The 17179-nt window shown below is 40.0% G+C and overlaps 1 protein-coding gene and 1 long non-coding RNA gene across 9 annotated transcripts in view; one reads left to right on the forward strand and one right to left on the reverse strand.

The window, feature by feature from the left end:
- Positions 1 to 17179, forward strand: part of ADGRB3 (adhesion G protein-coupled receptor B3) — a 645078-nt gene that overhangs the window by 134485 nt on the left and 493414 nt on the right. The gene's annotated exons all lie outside the window — the stretch shown is intronic.
- Positions 12057 to 14365, reverse strand: LOC111769361 (uncharacterized). Its single transcript, XR_011429828.1, has 2 exons — positions 14051 to 14365; positions 12057 to 12414 (listed from the first exon to the last, which is right to left on the reverse strand). It is a non-coding gene; the product is annotated as an uncharacterized lncRNA (long non-coding RNA).

A 17179-nucleotide genomic window follows, 5' to 3' on the forward strand; every position in this document is an offset into this window, starting at 1 on the left:
GCAGGTGGAAGCCAGACAGTGCCTTCTTTCAGGGGGAAGACGGTAAGATTAAGCAGGGAACTTCAGTTCCTCTGTACAAACGCCCTCCAGACAGCAGCTGGCCAGAAAAGTTTTTGATGCCATCCTCTCTGTGGCCTCCTTGTCTCATACTTGTCTTGATTTCCAAAATTGTGTGTTAATATTTACAAAGCACTCAGAACAGTGTCTGGCATGGGGTAGGAACTATGTAACTGTTTCAAATTAAGTAAAAATAAGTAACCAAGACCTCCCAGATTTCAAAACTAACAGGTAAAAATATCAAAACTCCATTCTGTGCCTTATTTTTCTTTTATACCCCTAGTCACAAACTTTTCCACTTCAGCCACCAGCAATTATGATACAACCATGAGAAGCTTCCTCTCTTCGGTTCTTCAGTTCTTTTTGAATCCAGGCAGCCTGGCTGCCAAGAGGATTTTTCTTCTTTATTTTTAAACAAATACCTAGCTGATTTATTATAAAACCATTTTATTCATATAATACTTATTAAATATTATGTTGTATTTTTGTTGTTTTTCATGGTCTTATAAATAAGAGTTTGGAGGTCAGTGTAGAAGTCTGCTCTGTCACTCCAGCATCACTGATGTGCATTTCCTGACGTGCTTTGGTGCATAGAGTGTGTATTCGGTTATGATCCAGAGGTCTGGGAGACTCTCTGTCACTGTGATAGCTTCTACTGAGCCTACTCACCCCATTTATCAGCCATTTAACTGCTTAATTGCACCTCAATTTTAATTCGTATGAAAAATAAGAAGATAAGGGACCAAGACTTGCCACTTTATTCCTGATCAGAAACTCTAATAAAAGCCTTGGTGCAAAATGTCATGATATAAAAAAAATTGCCTGCAAAATTAAGTCAGCGATGCTCTTCTTAACCCTCTAGCATAGACAGCTGAGGAGGGGTTACATGTAATGATGTTTAAAAGTAGCACGTAGTTCCACCTGCCTGGAGTGGCTGGCAAATGGACTAGGAACCTGCAGACCTGGCATGGATGGAGTAGCTGACCTCTCTGCTTCCTTTCAGGTCCCTGGTTCCATAATTTGAATGCATAATTTCACATGCATTTATTCAGAAATATGTGCACCCAGACTACTTGCTGCTAAAGGCAGACTCCCACTCCTAAACATTGGAAAGAGAAGCCTGTTAACTGACATTTGCAATTTCAGGATGGCACTGTGTGGGAGAGAGAACTGCCAATCATTCCTGCCAACATCACTCTCAAGGGGAGTCTAAACGAAGCTAGCTTGGTCCAATTAAAAGAAGCAATTATGAGTAATGGAAAGTAAACAAATCTAAGAAAAATGATATTGCCGGTTATAGTGGGTACTCACAATGAAAGGCTATAGTCTGTTAAGTGTCACCTTTGTTGCTAAAGCTATTAATCTACTTTGATTTTCTAGAGGATTTTTATATGAAATAATCAAAAAGAAATTGTTAACCTTCATTTCATAACTAAGTAAAATTCACAGTAGTGGAAAAATTTAAAAGCTCTTTACAGAGCTTTAATTAGGTCAAATTTCTCCATGGCCTTTGGGTTAGGAAAAATATATAAAATATTATACTGTGACCCATTTAGCTGCTTGATTATAGAAAATATTGCAAAACAGCCAAGCAGACCTACATTCTTTTTTGGCTAAGGTTGGATCTAGAATATGCGAAATCTGCTTTTATGCTATAATACAATCCAACTGTCATAAAATGCAGAATTTGATAAGCTGTGTCTTTATGCCTTCCCCCATGTGCAGGGGAAATTGAACCATGCCCTGTAATAGCACGGAAGTCTGCGTTATTACCTCTGAGAGCGGAGCAGTAGAGTATTTTTGCCATTGCCAACAAGCTTTATGTTACATTAATTGACCTTAGTTCACTTACACAATGATGCAATTAACAGGTATCTGCAGACATCAACATTTTGGTCATATTTCCTAAATAGAAAAATATGCCTGACCCAAAGTTCTGGAAGGAATGTAGAAATAATTTTTTTCCAAATTATTTTTTTCTCTGAACATCTCTATACTTGGGTCATGCAAGATAAATGTATATTAGAGAGCCAAAGTACAAACTCACATTATCTACCAGGGATAACCAGAATGATCTGTGAGAAAGGGCACAGGAAGAAGGGGAAAATGCCTTTGGACACATGGAAAATGGTGGCAAATGGCTAAAAAAGACAAACAAGCTTCTTTCATACTGGAAAATGTGCTAATGGGACCAATGGGAATAGGGAGCAATTAATTGATCTCTCTGGGAACTAAGAAAATTACGAAAGATAAGCATGATACACTAACATATGTAGAAAAGATTCCGAACCATCTCTCAAAGGTGTTTGCAGCTGACTCCCAACTGAGAGGAGATGAAGAGCCAGAGGATTCATGCACAGAAAGGTGCAGAGTCTGCTTCAAAAACACTAAATTGAAAGCTGAAGCCAAATTTTGACTTATCTGATGTCTGGAGCATGCTGAAAAATGCTCTCTTGTTAAGCAAGGTAAAGCAGAACCATCCTGGTCTAGTAAGCTAGCACATCCCTAAGGCAACGAACCAAAAAATCCTCTTGATGCCAAGGCCACATTAAGTTTCAGTAGATAAAAGCCTATAAGTTTTGGGTCTACTCATTCTTGTCTTTGGCACTGGCCTTTTAGCTTGTCATGGACATCATATCAGGCATCCTGAAGTAGATGCTATTTCATTAGCGTCACTTAGTGCCGGCAAACGACATGGCCTTGGAGCAGAGCCCAGCTTCTGGCATGAAAGATGTTAGAGACTCTGGGTGGATTTCCCCAGGGAGTGGGTGAGTGCTCTCTAGTCTGTACCTGGTGAAGGCTGCTATGAGAGACAGATGGAAGAGCTTCACACAGGCTGTGTTCTTGAGCAAAACTCGATCTTTTAAGATCCCTTTATCACCACAGAAAGACAGTTCCTTGCCGGTTGTTCATGCACATGTTCTAATTTAATTCTACTAGTAATCTGTTTTCATGCCCACTTTCCAAATGAAAAACTTGAGACAATTTTTAGCTATGGAGCAGAGGTATATTTAGAATACTACCCAAGTGCAGATAGTGGCTATAACCACAAACTTGAACACGTTCTATGTTTTGTGGGTTTGTTTTCAACTCTTGTGGTGTCACGTAGCAGAGCATAGGTTAGTCATCAAAATATTTTTAATTCAGGCAGTTCCAATTGTTTGCGTTTTTATTTTTGCAGAACACTTGTGACGGGTTTGTGCAAAACACCTACACTTCATTTCTTACCACACCGCATATTTGTCAGTTTTTCCCCTTGCAGAAAATACCAAAATCACATACTTTTATATCCAAAATACTGCCAGCACCCCCCCCGCTTTTTCCCCCCCCATCCTGATACGGGACTGCCATCTGGTGGAAGAGGAAAGGCACTTCTGGCTTGGACTTACCCAAAATTGTGTGATCATGGTTTCTCAGTTAGGTTTCTAAAGGATCAGTGTAGCAAATGCGAACCCTGTTTCTGGTCTCAAATGAAGATGAGCCTGCAGTGAAGAAGGGAGACAGTGATAATGATTATAGCAGCCGACAGGCACTGGAAGCTGCTGTGATTGTGATGGGCAGTGAATTGGCGAGAAGAGATCACACACTTAATTTTATTAGTCAAGATTTTTTTTAAAAATTAAGTATATATGCATACATTGTGTGTATGTATATGTGTGCATGTATTAGACAAGGCGAAGAAAATCACAGTGGAAGCAGTGGCCTTCAAGCCAGAGCAGATATAGTAGAGCTCCCTTCCTCCCTTGCCCCCCCAAACATGTACCCCCCCCCCATGCAACTGCCTAGAGTCCCGAACAGGGTCACACCCTGCCCACGTGATGCTGCCTGGGTAACGTGGGGTCTCTGAAGATCTGGAAGACTCGATTCTTGCTCTGCTGAGGCCCTGTTGCCCTCGGGGGTAATGGCGCCATAGCAGAAAACTTACACTGACAAACCATCAGGTACCGCTGAGGGGGTATTTATCAACATTTGTCGCACCTGATCTGGAACTAAAATCACTACAAATCACATCAGTGGGAAGAAAACAAGTCAGTGCCCAGGTGTTTCTGAATAGTGTGTCTGCGTCCGGCTTCCTAGTTTTCAGAAGAAAAGAGCTTCTTATATGCCAAACACTGTGCCACATTCATCTAAGCTAACCACAGACATTAAACATACGGTACTTTATTTTATTTTTTTATATGAGGCACAGAGAGGCTAAGAACTTTCTCAGTCACTATAGATGGTGACCTTGGCAACTTTTTACGTATGAGGGAGGAATTGAGAACGGAGGCTCTCCTCACGTCTTGATTCCCTGCATCTTATTCAAGCTGTGCCCGCTTGAACGAAGGAGATGAATCTCCAGGATGGACACGTGCCTATCCGACAGAGCAGTTTCCCTAAAAGTACGTTTGCTTCTTTGAAAGCAATGTCTTAGAGGTAGAAGAATTCCTTTGTACCAAAGAAAAGTAGGCCCGTTTTTCATCTGGAGGAAAGTCATAATGGCTGTGTGAAATTACACACCTCATCCACTTTGGGAGCTGGGTAGAGCCATCATCCTGAGTAGCTGCGGGATCCTAGACTCAGGTGGAATCCATTCCTACGATATCTACAAGTTCATGCCCAAGCATCTGAGTAAAGAATGCAGCTGTGCTATTTTTCCAAACGTTCTCTTCTTGTTCTCGTCCACACACAAGCCATACCTCTAAACCAAGAGGTTAATATCATGGGGAAGTGAACAGAACCTCATGTGTGACTGATGGCACATGCTCTGTTTGTCATCTTGAAAAGTGAGCTGTGGCGAATTTGGGACTAGTAGTCCCTGGATTTCATGGGGAAGCCTCGACCTCAAGCACAGGAGTTTAAATTACTTGAAATTCATAGCCAAGTGAAGGATCAGAAAAGAAGAGAACATCTCCCAAATGGTAAAAGATGTCAGGAGGGAATGTGACAACATGACCAGTGTCATGGTTTGACAGTACATGTTGGTGGAGTGATTCAAAAAGTACATAAGTTTCTTAATTATGTAGCAGAGTAGGAACTGTATTTCTAATTGTATGCAGTCTTTTTAAGGCTGCAAAATTTGCACTTCAAATTTTTTTTTCTGGCGAATTACTTTCCTTTGACATACTAAACACAATTTTTTCTTAATTTTTATTTTTAAATAGTTTTGGATTCACAAGAAGTTATAAAACTAGTACAGAGTTCCTAGCTTCCCCCAATGATAACATCTTACATAACCAGAATATATTATCAAAACAAGGAAACTGACCTTGGCACACTACAATGAACTAGAGACCTTATTTGGATTCTACGATTGTGCAGTTTTTAAAAAAATGTTATTTAACATGTCTTAATCACTATCTTGACTATTTTGTTGTATTTCAAATAGTTGCTCTGTAATATGTCTTAATTTAGAACTCCAAAACTTACTTGAAAATTGGATTTCTTAAGCAAAGCATTGCTATCTGCGTTTTGGTTTTGCTTTCATTTGCGTTGTCTTCAAATAAGTGGATAGTATAACTTGCCATTGCATGAATTCTTGTGGAGTTTAATGTGATTGCTCATCTGCAAAATTAAGACTTGGAGCAGAGTCTAAGATGGCTGTTTTCCAAGTGTTCCTTGTCTTCAGTAGAATCATAATTTTCACTGTTTCTATCAGTGTCTTCTCACTTATGAGCTCATAAAAATTTGGCCATGCCAAACTCAGTTATCACTTGGACTTTGTCCTGCCCTTTATTCAACCGTATAAGTTACAAGCATAGTGTCCCTGGAGGTATCAGTATAGTTTAGAACATCGCTGCTATAGATCAGTGAAGCTAAGTTGTTCCTTTGCAATTGAAAATATTTAGAGCAAAGTGTAATATTTGTGCAACAATTTATAGCTTCAAAATACTTTCATTGATCCCACACAACAACCCTTGAAAATCTGCAGAGCAAATATTTTTTGTCTCCACTTAAGCTTCGTGGATCTCTGAGACTAAAGGTCAGATCCATTCATGGGAAAAACCTGGATTCAGCCATGGGACATATTTGTGCCAGATAAATCAAGAGAGGAAATTTAATATGGTGAATTTAATAGGATGATTAGGATTAGATCAAAGAGCTAGAAGGACAATCAGGGGAAGTGAGGCAATCCTAAGGTTAACCACCACCAAAGCCACTCCATCCTAGCGCTAGAGGGACAAAGGGAAGAGACGAAGCTACTGGATCCCAGGGAGTGAGGATCATGGTTACACCAGTGCCTCCCACTGGCCAGACTCAGCTGGAAGCCTAATGGCAAGGAAGCCAGGGAAACGTCATTTCATACCCATAGGTATTCCAAGCCGAAGAAAGAAGTGTGGGGAACTGATCTGAGAGCAACATGCCAGTTAGGTTGTGCCAGGAAGACTCACTTTTACTAGAAATGCCACATTGCTGAGCATGAAAAAGAGACATGAAATGGACAGTATCTCTGCTGTGAAGAAATTTTCAGTTCTATAAGGGGGGGCCATCATGTCAACAACTGCTATCATTATTATTACGGTTGCCAACTCTTATATCTACTACCAGCAAACACTTATTGAGTACTACCTGTATGCCAGGAACTATAATAAAATATTTAACTATAATTTCTCATTTAACCCTTTGAGTTCAGTTTATCATTATCCCTGTTTTGCAGATGATAAAATTGAGGCTTTAAGAGGTCAAGTATATTGCCAAGGGTCACAAGGCTGGATGGCCAAGATTCTGAGAGAGACCATCTGACTCTCAAATCCGTGCTCCTTATTCTACCCTATATCGTCTCCCTCAGTATGGTAAAGTGTTCCAAGTTCTAGCATTACTTCTATGCCCAGGATATAGTGTAGGTACAAAAGAAGTGACCAATTTGTCCCAGGGGGCCGGGAACCTTCAGAGGGGACAGTACACTTGAGTTGAACTTGAAATAGGAGTGAACGTTTCTCCAGGTGAACCAAAAGGCAAGGCAGCCAGAGCAGAGCAGCAGATCAGCACAGCATAATATTTTCTAAGAGCGATAAACTTGTCTACCAGCCGGTCATCTGTGTGGATGGATGCTGGATCACAGTGTGGGAGGAGGAATTTTGATAGCAAAGGTGAGGGAGACAGGTGCTGTGTTATACTCGAGACACATCACACACAAGAAGATGGGAAGCTGTTCATGATTGTGTGCTGTGGAGAGTTCTAGCCAGTTTTGCTTTAGAAATACTACCCTGCCTGCAGAGTTAGGTGGCTATTATGACATGTTCTATAGTACGTGATCAGTGTTCTGAGCACTGGGGGAATGTCAGAGCATGTCTTGAAAAAAATGGACTTGAATTTAAATGTTATGCTATTAAAGTAGAAGTGCCACCAGCTCCATCTGACCATTTACCACTCTTTCTCAACTTGTCAATCACTGAAAATCGATGTTCTTGATAAAGCGTTGGTGATGTTTGAGCAGCCTTCAGCTATAAATGCTTGATTGGACCGTTTATTAATTTGGTTCAAAATTAAAGCAATAGTATCTGAATAAATGTGGCTACATAACTTTATGCTTTGTTATAAAACTTTCACATATATTTTTGCATATAATCCTCAAATCACCCTGTGCATTGAGTAGCACAGCTGTGTTTGCTGCAGTTTGAAGATGAGGAAGGTAAGTAGCAAAAAGGTGAAGCTTTTGCCATAAACCTACTAAATGGCAGAGCCAAGACCATCAACTGGCCTTTTATTCAATCCAGTGTTACTTTTGCTTATTTTCATGATATTCTAGATCTGAATCAAATTCTCTCATTATTCTATTATAATTATGTCACGAGTTTATTTAAAGAAAATACATTTCTATATAATTCCCCTAGTTTTTCCGTATATTGTGTTTTCCTTTTATATCCACATACACAGTTATTACTTCTCAGTAATAGACTTTCTGATGGATTTAATTTTTTCCACTGGTAATCGTCTACATCTCAGAAATGTCACCTGTCAAGTATAATCAATTTCTTCAGTAAATAGAAAGCTATTTAATACTTTTATATGCTCTTTAAACTTAGCTTCACCTGGTTTCCATTATGTTGCACTGTGCTCTAGAGGGAGAAACACACGTTGGGTCGGCTCACTCACAGGTGAAAATTACTTTCCTGCCTTCGTTTATTTTACTTTCTTGTAGGCACTCATTTGAGTTATACATCATCTGGGCTAAAACAGAGGTGGCTTTGTATCAGCAATGCAGAAAGAATTCTTGATATTGATATAGTCCACGTCCTGTTTTTGTTTTCTTTTTCTTCACAGACTTTAGTCATGTTCAATTTATTTATTTGAACGTCAAAATTCTCTAGATTACTGCCACATTATGTGATTAAAGCAGTTTAGATGAATGGAGAGGAGTAGAGAAGTGACTGAATTTAATTTTGGCCAATAATCACAGGAAGATGGAATGGAAGACCCTCTGATTCTCAGGGAGCTTCATCGCCACTGCTTATGGAGTAAAATAATTTAATATTAATGAGTTTATGTTGGCAGTGATTTGCCTGATCAAGGAAACAGTCTTAGACCCTTCGAGGACAGCGTAGTTCTCTACCTTCTGAGCTTCTTTACTGATACCGTCTTCTAACTTGTCGACAGCTTTATTCAGAGGAAAGAGTTAAAGTTGTCAGTGTCATGATTCTCCAGTGAATATTCATTTATGTCTTCCCACACTATGCTCACATGCACCTGTGTTCACAGCGTGATTCACGACTGTGCAGGTGATGAGTAGAAAATGTTGCTTTTGGAAAGAATAAAAAACATTATGCATGTGTATATGTATGAACTGTAAATACATGAAATATACATATGACGAATGTATATAATATAAAATATAAAGGAAATTCTTTGAGGATTTTTATTCTTTTTTTTACTGCTCTGACTGCTGTAGTTTCTATGGAAATTGATTATTTAGGAATTCAGTTTCCTACTGGGAAAAGTCGAATGCTGGGTAGTGTGTAGACACTGCAGAGCCTCAAGTTGGAAGCCTTGAGCTTTGCTCACTTCTAGCTGTGCGATTAGCTAGCTGGCTGTCTTTGAATGAGGAAACTCTGCCTCATTTTCCATATGTATAACATGTGAGCACATCTTCCCAGTCTGAAATCATTTTCTTGAAGATCAATTAAAATACAGCCCACAGGAGATTATGATGAACAAGGTAAAGGTATTATTCAAATTACATGTTGGGAATGATTTTTTATGTTGAAATCAGGTCAATTAGAAGTTAGTTAAATGTGACAATATAGATCCTTTTAGCCAAGCCAGGGGTATTATAATAATGTTTGTGGGCAAATCTAAGTTTTGGTTTGGAAAGCCAGGGAAGAATACTTCTAGGAAGGAAATTCGAGTCCAAAGTCTGAAAGATCAGTGCAGGGTTGGGCAGGTGGTCAGCCGGAGCGGTGTCAATACAACCTGTAGCTTAGCCAGAGAAAGAATCTTTGCTAAGAAAGAATTTGGTAAAAACATGAATATTGCTTTCTTCCTTTTACTGCCTCTAGGCCCTGGAATCTTGACTGGAAGAGTTATATAGGGTGTTCCTGAGTGAGGTTTCTTTAAAGATCTTTTAACTAAAAGTATGTTAAAGGTCATTGTGTTTGTGAGAATGACTAATTCCACACTCACTAATGACGTCTGAGGACAGTCTGTTGGTCGTGAATCTGTCTGTGTCCTCCTCACTGAGCAGCTAGCATAGGTCACAACCGAAGGGCAGGAGAGAGGAGTTCTGGTTCATCCAAGATCTTTATGAGAGGCCAGTAGGGCTCCTGTCCTGGGAGCTGGAATGCCCAGGCCTATTGCTGACTTACAGAAGGTGCTTAGTCTCCTATTTACGTGGTCTTTACATTCTGAGTAAGGCTTGGCTTTTCTTTTTTCTTGTGATCTAAAGTGATGGTTGCCCTGTGGCCATGAGGCCCTCCACCCCTCCGACCTGAATTCCTTCCCATCTTTGTGCTGTCCCAGCAGCTTCATTTGGTCTGCACCATCACCATTTCCTCTCACTGTCAGGAGCCCTGGCATTTTAAACCCCTTTTGGCAGAAACAGTTTACTGTTTGGAGTCTGAACTTTAAATATCTCTCTCTTGTTGGGGGGAAACAGGGATTCTTGGATGATGCTTATTTTTCATCCGTAATAAACAGCACCCCCCGTGCTCCCACACATCACCCGGGCGATAGCTCAGATGCGTCACAGCCGAAGCTCTCCTTACTCCCTACTCTACTTGTGTGCCTTCCTGTGATTTGGGAGGCCGGGCTGGACTGCTAGATGGTCTACACAAAGCTGCAAGACCACTAGTGCAGGGAGGAGTGCAGCAAGAGTGAAAACAACTCACCATGTAGTCCATTATAGGGGTCCCCGTATGCTCTCACCCTGGGCTACACCTGCCATCCTGTTCCTGGTGTGCTTCTTTCTCTCATCCTCTCCATCCTTTTAGACCGTGCACCTCCAAAAAGCTCCTTTTCTGATCTTAGAAGTACTGCATAGCATAAATACTCTTTTACATTAATAAGTAGAACACTTAGCACTCCAGACAGAAGTGTTTCTAGCCAGAGCCCTGAGCAAGTGTCTGGGCTCACACCATGGGTGGCGTCATGCCTACAGACCGAGCAGACCTGGCAGAGGAACCCTTAGCCAAACACCATTGTTTACCTCCAGGAAGCACAGTTCTGGCCCTGTTATCTAGCTGCTGCTTTTCGTTTGTTAGTTTTTCCCCCTCATTTCTTGTTATCAAGCATTTGGAATTATTTCTGGTAATTTTTTCCATCTTCTTTAAAATATTTGGCTTTATGGTTCAGTTAAGGATCCTTAATCAACCTAAAACAAGACCTCATGAGCATATAACTGTAACTAGGCAGAGGAAGACAGCTCAGCTGCTTGCATGGGTCTTCGGGGCTGTTTGCACATCTCCGGGGAACACGGCTGCAGGAGTTCCACCCTTGTGGCTGGATTTTGATCTTTAACATCAATAACGTGGGCTGGTTATTATAATGCCAACAACCCACAGGTCACGCATCTTGTCTGTCTATTCAATGTTTTGTCAAGTAAAACTTGTCTGTATCTTCTGTATTCTTTGTGTCTGTATTATATATACTGTGTGTATCCATAGATTATCTTTTTATCGACATAGTCCAGTGTGAGTTACTTTCGTAGCTGTATGCATGAATTTGTTCTTAGGGCATGCATAATTTCCTTCAAGGTTATACCCTGTCTTTTAAATTTTTAATTGGATAAAATTATCACCCTATTTACAAGTTAGTTTATATTAGTTACAATCTCATTCATCATTGAAAAACTCCTTCATATTTTAAAATCTGGGAATTCTGTACAGTGAGCATGTCATTTACTGCCCTTCCATCTGTGATAGAGTGAGCCTCTCCACGGCTGCTTTCTCAAGATGTACGTACAGCTGCCTCGTTAGAACTCTGAGTGTTAAACATCGCCTGTGCAGTTTGGGACGCGTATGTGAGAAGCCGTATTTCAGCTCAAATATCCTGTTTCTTGCTTTCTACCATATAACCAAACCAACACTGAGGATCCTAGATGGTAAAATTGCTTATGTATATTAGCACATTTTATGTGTCCTTTAAATCTGGAAATGAATCAAAGCTGTAGCCAGAGCAAGTATGTGTATCAAAATATAGTCCTGTAAAGGAGAGCCATGTGATGTTAACCCATTTTAATGGTTTGATAGCGCGTGTGTATATCTTTTTCATACTAATAATATATAAATATAGATCAATAAAATATAAGAATTCTGAAAGCTGTGGAATCAGTTTGAAATGCAAGCCAATTCATTTTCTTCTTCTGCAAAATGAGATGCAACGCAGGGAAGAAATTTATGCTGTGGTAATAGCTGCAGCATATTGAGCTCATCTCATGTACCACTTCATATGCTCATCTGTTTAATATTCACAACAACCCTATAAAGCAAGTACTATTGTTATTCCCACTTTGCATATAAGTTGAGGCCTAAAGAAATTAAGCAGTTTACCCAGGATGTGGCAATTAATGTGTCTTCAATCGGTGGTCTATTTTAGTGATTTTATTTCATTTGTAGTTTTGAAGGAAATGAGAGCTACAGTGATGAGCCATATGCCTGTTAGAATACAGTTCAGGAAGAAGCTGGATCAGGGACTGGAAGCTCCTCTCCAACAGTTAATCCTCCTTGCGAGGTCTGTGTGCAGAAAGGATCCCAAAGGTATTGGGGTTTCATCGCTTGAATCCAGCTTGATCTTGTCCTGTGTACGACGGTTAATTGTGCTCAGATGATTTTGAAGTTTTAATACCAGGCACGGTGGGAGCCTTAAGATGGTAGAATATTATATTTCCTCCTTCACTTCACATAGATCGACCAGAATGTTCTTCATTGATTTCCAGGGGTAGTTCTATGAAAAATTTCATAAACTCTATTATTCTTTTTCTTTTTTTTTGAGGAAGATTAGCCCTGAGCTAACTACTGCCAATCTCCCTCTTTTTGCTGAGGAAGACTGGCCCTGAGCTAACATCCATGCCCATCTTCCTCTTTTTTATACGTGGGACATCTACCACAGCATGGCATGCCAAGTGGTGCCCTGTCTGCACCCGGGATCCGAACCCATGAACCCTGAGCCTCCGAGAAGTGGAATGTGTGAACTTAACTGCTGCGCCACCGGGCTGGCCCTAAACTCTATTATTGTTAATGATGATTATTTTTGCTAGTTTTGAGATTATGTAAAATATTGACTAAAACATAGGTACGTATGTCGAACTAAGTGGTGGGACTTTTTATTAACATTTCCATGAAAGTGAAAGTGAACGCGTGTGTGGCGTTTGGAAATGCAGGCCCCCTGAACTGTCAGGGATGTTCAGTGATAGTAGCGTTTCCTGGTCTTTCATGCATGTGCCACTGAAAACTCATCACTTTAACAATCACACATCTTAAATCTCGTAATCAGTCAATGGCGTTTTAAAAGAAGGCAGATAAAAATAGGAACTTAAAGTTATCTTTGATAAACTACAGGTAAAAGAAATTATTCTCAAGAAAAATGTTTTGAAATAAAACAAACTGTATAGTATAGAAAGGCACAGAAATCCAAGACAAATGAGTTATTTTCCTTTTAAATAAAGATTGATAAGACATTCAAGAAGCTAGAGGTTGCTATGAAAAACACAGGAGCAAATATATCTTTCTTCTTAAAATAATCAGATGCAAGGATATGGTGATAAAAATGCAAATCTTAAGATGCTCTTAGCTAGCTAGAGGTCAAATTGATGTTTTTCGTGAAATCAAAACATCAGAAGTTTTCCTCAGTCAAGTTTTAATTTTTAAAGGTTGCATATTTATGGGGAATCTAAAAGCTAAAATTGTCAGAAGTCCTTGGAAAAAGGTTAAGCTAAGTAATAAGTAAACACGAATGTCCATGAAAGAGCTTGAAGGTGTTCATGAGCACCTTGAATTAAAATGCAAAGCGTTCCGAGGAGAAAGTTTGTACCTTTCATCAGATTTCCAACTGAGTCCCAAAATTCTTAATTATTTCTCTAGAACACTATGTTTCTTTTTTAACCTGTCCATGAACTAGACTGGCTTGCAACTCATACTTAATGTGCATTAATGGCTTTATATAAAGTCCTAGAATCATAGACTCATGGAATTTCAGGCTCCAGCCTTGTGACTCTCTTCTGTCTTTGCTGCCAAGTAAATCATAAGCCTGTGCTTAAGACTCACTGGTGTGAAAGGAGAGAAAAGGCGCTTTGGAGCCAGGCAGATTGGAACCCAAGGCTTTCTCTGTTACCTGGTCAGGTTTCATGAACTTTTTAAATATCATCACTTCTTGCTTGTAACAATGATGGTTATATATCATAGGATTGTAGTGGATTAAATGAAAATGTTTATATAAAAACATATATAATAATTTACATAAAAAATATCAATCTATATATAATATACCACTTGGCATCCAGGTGGGCCTTCATGTTAGTTCAAGGTATTTCATTCTGTGTTTTACCACTTTCTTCCCACTGTATTGACTAGAATCTGCCTACCTGTAATTTTTCTCCAGTGTTTTTTTTGAAGCCTTGTATTCACATATTCCACGTCTGTACCATCTTCTGCCTGATGACTCCTCCGTTCTTTCCTAGTATTCTCAGGTTACACGTCTTTTCATTATCTTTGGCTTTCTTTGGGGGTAATCATCTATTTTATGTCACAGTGTCTGTGGTCATTGTGCCACCATCTTTTCAAGTGGTTTCTGAGAATTTCCTATTTTGTCCAAAAGCTTCAGCGAAGTGCTTTCTGAATGTGGGTCTTCTGGAAGGATGTTTACCATCTCTCTCAGGTTCACTGCATAGGTCTCTGTTGTCTTGGTGACAGTCCTACCATTATGACTCAAATTCAGAAAACTGGGAAATGAAATGTTTGCTTCTATAACTTCTGATAAAATCAGTCCAGGGAATACCTTTGCCCATTCATAACAACTTAGGCACAATTCTTTCTGGAAATGAAATAACATAGAATGGATTTGCCAGACTGTAGGGTGAAATTCTTAGGTGCCTATTTATAGCTAGCCTCTGTGGGGGAAAAAGAGTGTAGGAGAAAAACACATAAGACTTGTGTATACTTGTCTGAGTGCTATGCATTCTCCTTTGTAAAATCAAGAGAAAAGAATCTCACAGGTGATGATAAGAGCTATTTGAAAAATATTTCCAGAGACATGAAGAATATTTGTTTCCCTAATTTCCTAGTGTTTTTGGGGGGCGGGGGGAACAGTCTATGACAAGAATATCTACTTGGCCTTATGTGAAGGCACGTCCAGCAGCTGAAGTAAGCCATTACGCAGAAATGAATGGGCCCTGGTGATAATTCCTTGTATCTGTCATTTGTGTATTCCTTCATTCCACACACATGCATTGAGTGTCGAGCATCAGTCAAACACTGTGACTGAAGCTTCTGGTACACAGAGCAGGAGAACAACACAACTCCTACCTCCATCAGCTCAGTCTACCAAGAGTGGACAGACGTATGAACAAATAAGTAGTGGAAAACAAACTATATGCAGAAATGTTCAGTCCTTCCTGAGGCTGTAGGGGAAAGCTTTCTGGAAATATTTTTTATTTCAGTCTCAGCAGGGGAAGAGCTGGGCCGAGGTAGGGCATTTGAGGCGGAAAGAGCTTCACTGGCAGAGTTGAGGTGGTCAGAGAGATGCCTACACACACTGAAAAACCTACAAGCCATCTGGTCCCACTGGAGGGCAGGCCGCTTGGTCCTCACTAAACATCCTTGGGAGTCATTTTCTCACTTTGCAGAAGTGAGAGTGGTGGTTAAAAGTAGTTAAGGGCTTGGCCTAGAGGCTTCTATTTAGTAAGTTAAATCACTGACCTTGAACTGAAGGCTTCCAGCTCCCGGTCTACTGACTCAGCCACCTCACCACATGCCTCTGCAGCTGTGGCCGTCTTTCATCGAGTCCTGCTTCTTGGGTTTGCATTTGAGTTCTTCTTCAGCCATGTATGCTTTCACCTCTGTTGGATGGCAGACGTTAAACAAGGAAACTGAAACCATGTAATACTGTTTATTTTATTAGTAAAAGATTTAGAAGCATTTCAGCATGACTGGTTCTAACCAGTCCCCAATGATGTACCCGTGTGCCTGTTCCATTCTGACCAAGCTTTCCTTCCTTCTGCTTGAACTTTCTTATTGTGACATTTTCAGTGTTATGATTTCTAGTTGGAAGCAATTCTGTACAAGATGCATTTAAAACTAAAGAACGTCTTCCTGCTACCCCTTCCTCAGTGACAGACTTATTTTGCAAGTCAAGGGATGAAAAATTGAAATGAAATTTAAAATAAACTCATTAAAATGAATAGTTTATTGAAAAAACAACTAACCTATATATGACATGTTTCTGGAAGCATAGTTTAATTGAATTCAGGAAATACTCATGTATTCACAAGCTTCTATGCTTGGAGTCTATTCTAGGTGATTATGTAGAGGATTAGAAGATGAATAAAACATATCCCCACCCTTAGACGGTTCTCAGGTAAGGAGGGGAGAGAACCATTTAACTAATGAATTAGAACACTGAATACACAGTGCAGCAGTAGAAGCATATTTAAATATGGAAATGGTACTGAAGAAGGAGTGCCTTAGTTTGGAGAATAAGGGAAAGTTTCCTGGAGAAAGGAACCTCAAAATTGTATCTTAAAAACTGCAAAGTAGTTTTCTAGAAGGAGCAAGTTAGTGGGAGCAGAATATTTATGATAGAAAGAATATTCCGTGCAAAGACGGTGGTGGGTTAAATGCCATGCGTGGCTCAGGAATGTGCAGTCTGTCAGCCTGGAGCTTTAAGTGTGATGAGACAATGGGCAGAGGTAAGGTGCAGGCAGGGCTCCGGAGAATGGCCTTTGGTGCTGACCTGCTGGCTTAGACGTCACCCTCTGGGCTGGGGGAGACACTGAAGGGCTTAAAGCAAGACAGGTGATTGAACAGACTTACATAATAGAAAACATAAATACTTTTTCAGTTTAAAGACTGTATTGGTGGATAAAGGGACAGGGAAGAAGTGCAAATTTAGATAAGGAAGACTAGTTAGGAAACTGCTACAAAATCCTAAAACAGATAATAAAATATTAAAACAGAAACACACATAGACTCACAAGCGTAGACACCATTACACTAAGGGGTGCCAGGGAAAAGGAGGGGAAGGTTTCCAGGAGGGAGAGTGAGTAGAAATGGGGGGCACGCTGGATTTGAGTAGTGAGGAAGACAGAGGCCATGATTACTTCCAGGTTTCATGGGAGGAAGAATAAGAAGTGGTGCCACCTACCAAGACAGGGCAGAGAGAATAGAGGTTTGGGGAGAATAGTCATCCATTAACTTAACAAATATTCTTGAGGACTTGCCACATGTCAGCATTGTCCTGAGTGCTGTATACACAAAAAATAAAACAGACACATTTCCTGTTTTTAGGTACTTTACATTCTATAGGGAAAACAGATAATGTTCAAAAAGAATATATAACACAATTCCAGATGGTGATAGTGCTATGGAGACAGCTAAAGCAGCTAAGCGTATAGAGGGAAGCTGTAGGTGGGAAAACTATTATAGTTAAGAGGTTAGGAAAAGGCCTCTCTGAGGAGGTGCTATTTGATTGGAGAAATGAATGAAGCAGACAGCCA

This window comes from Equus caballus, chromosome 20 (assembly GCF_041296265.1).
Source record: "Equus caballus isolate H_3958 breed thoroughbred chromosome 20, TB-T2T, whole genome shotgun sequence".
NCBI lineage: Eukaryota > Metazoa > Chordata > Mammalia > Perissodactyla > Equidae > Equus > Equus caballus.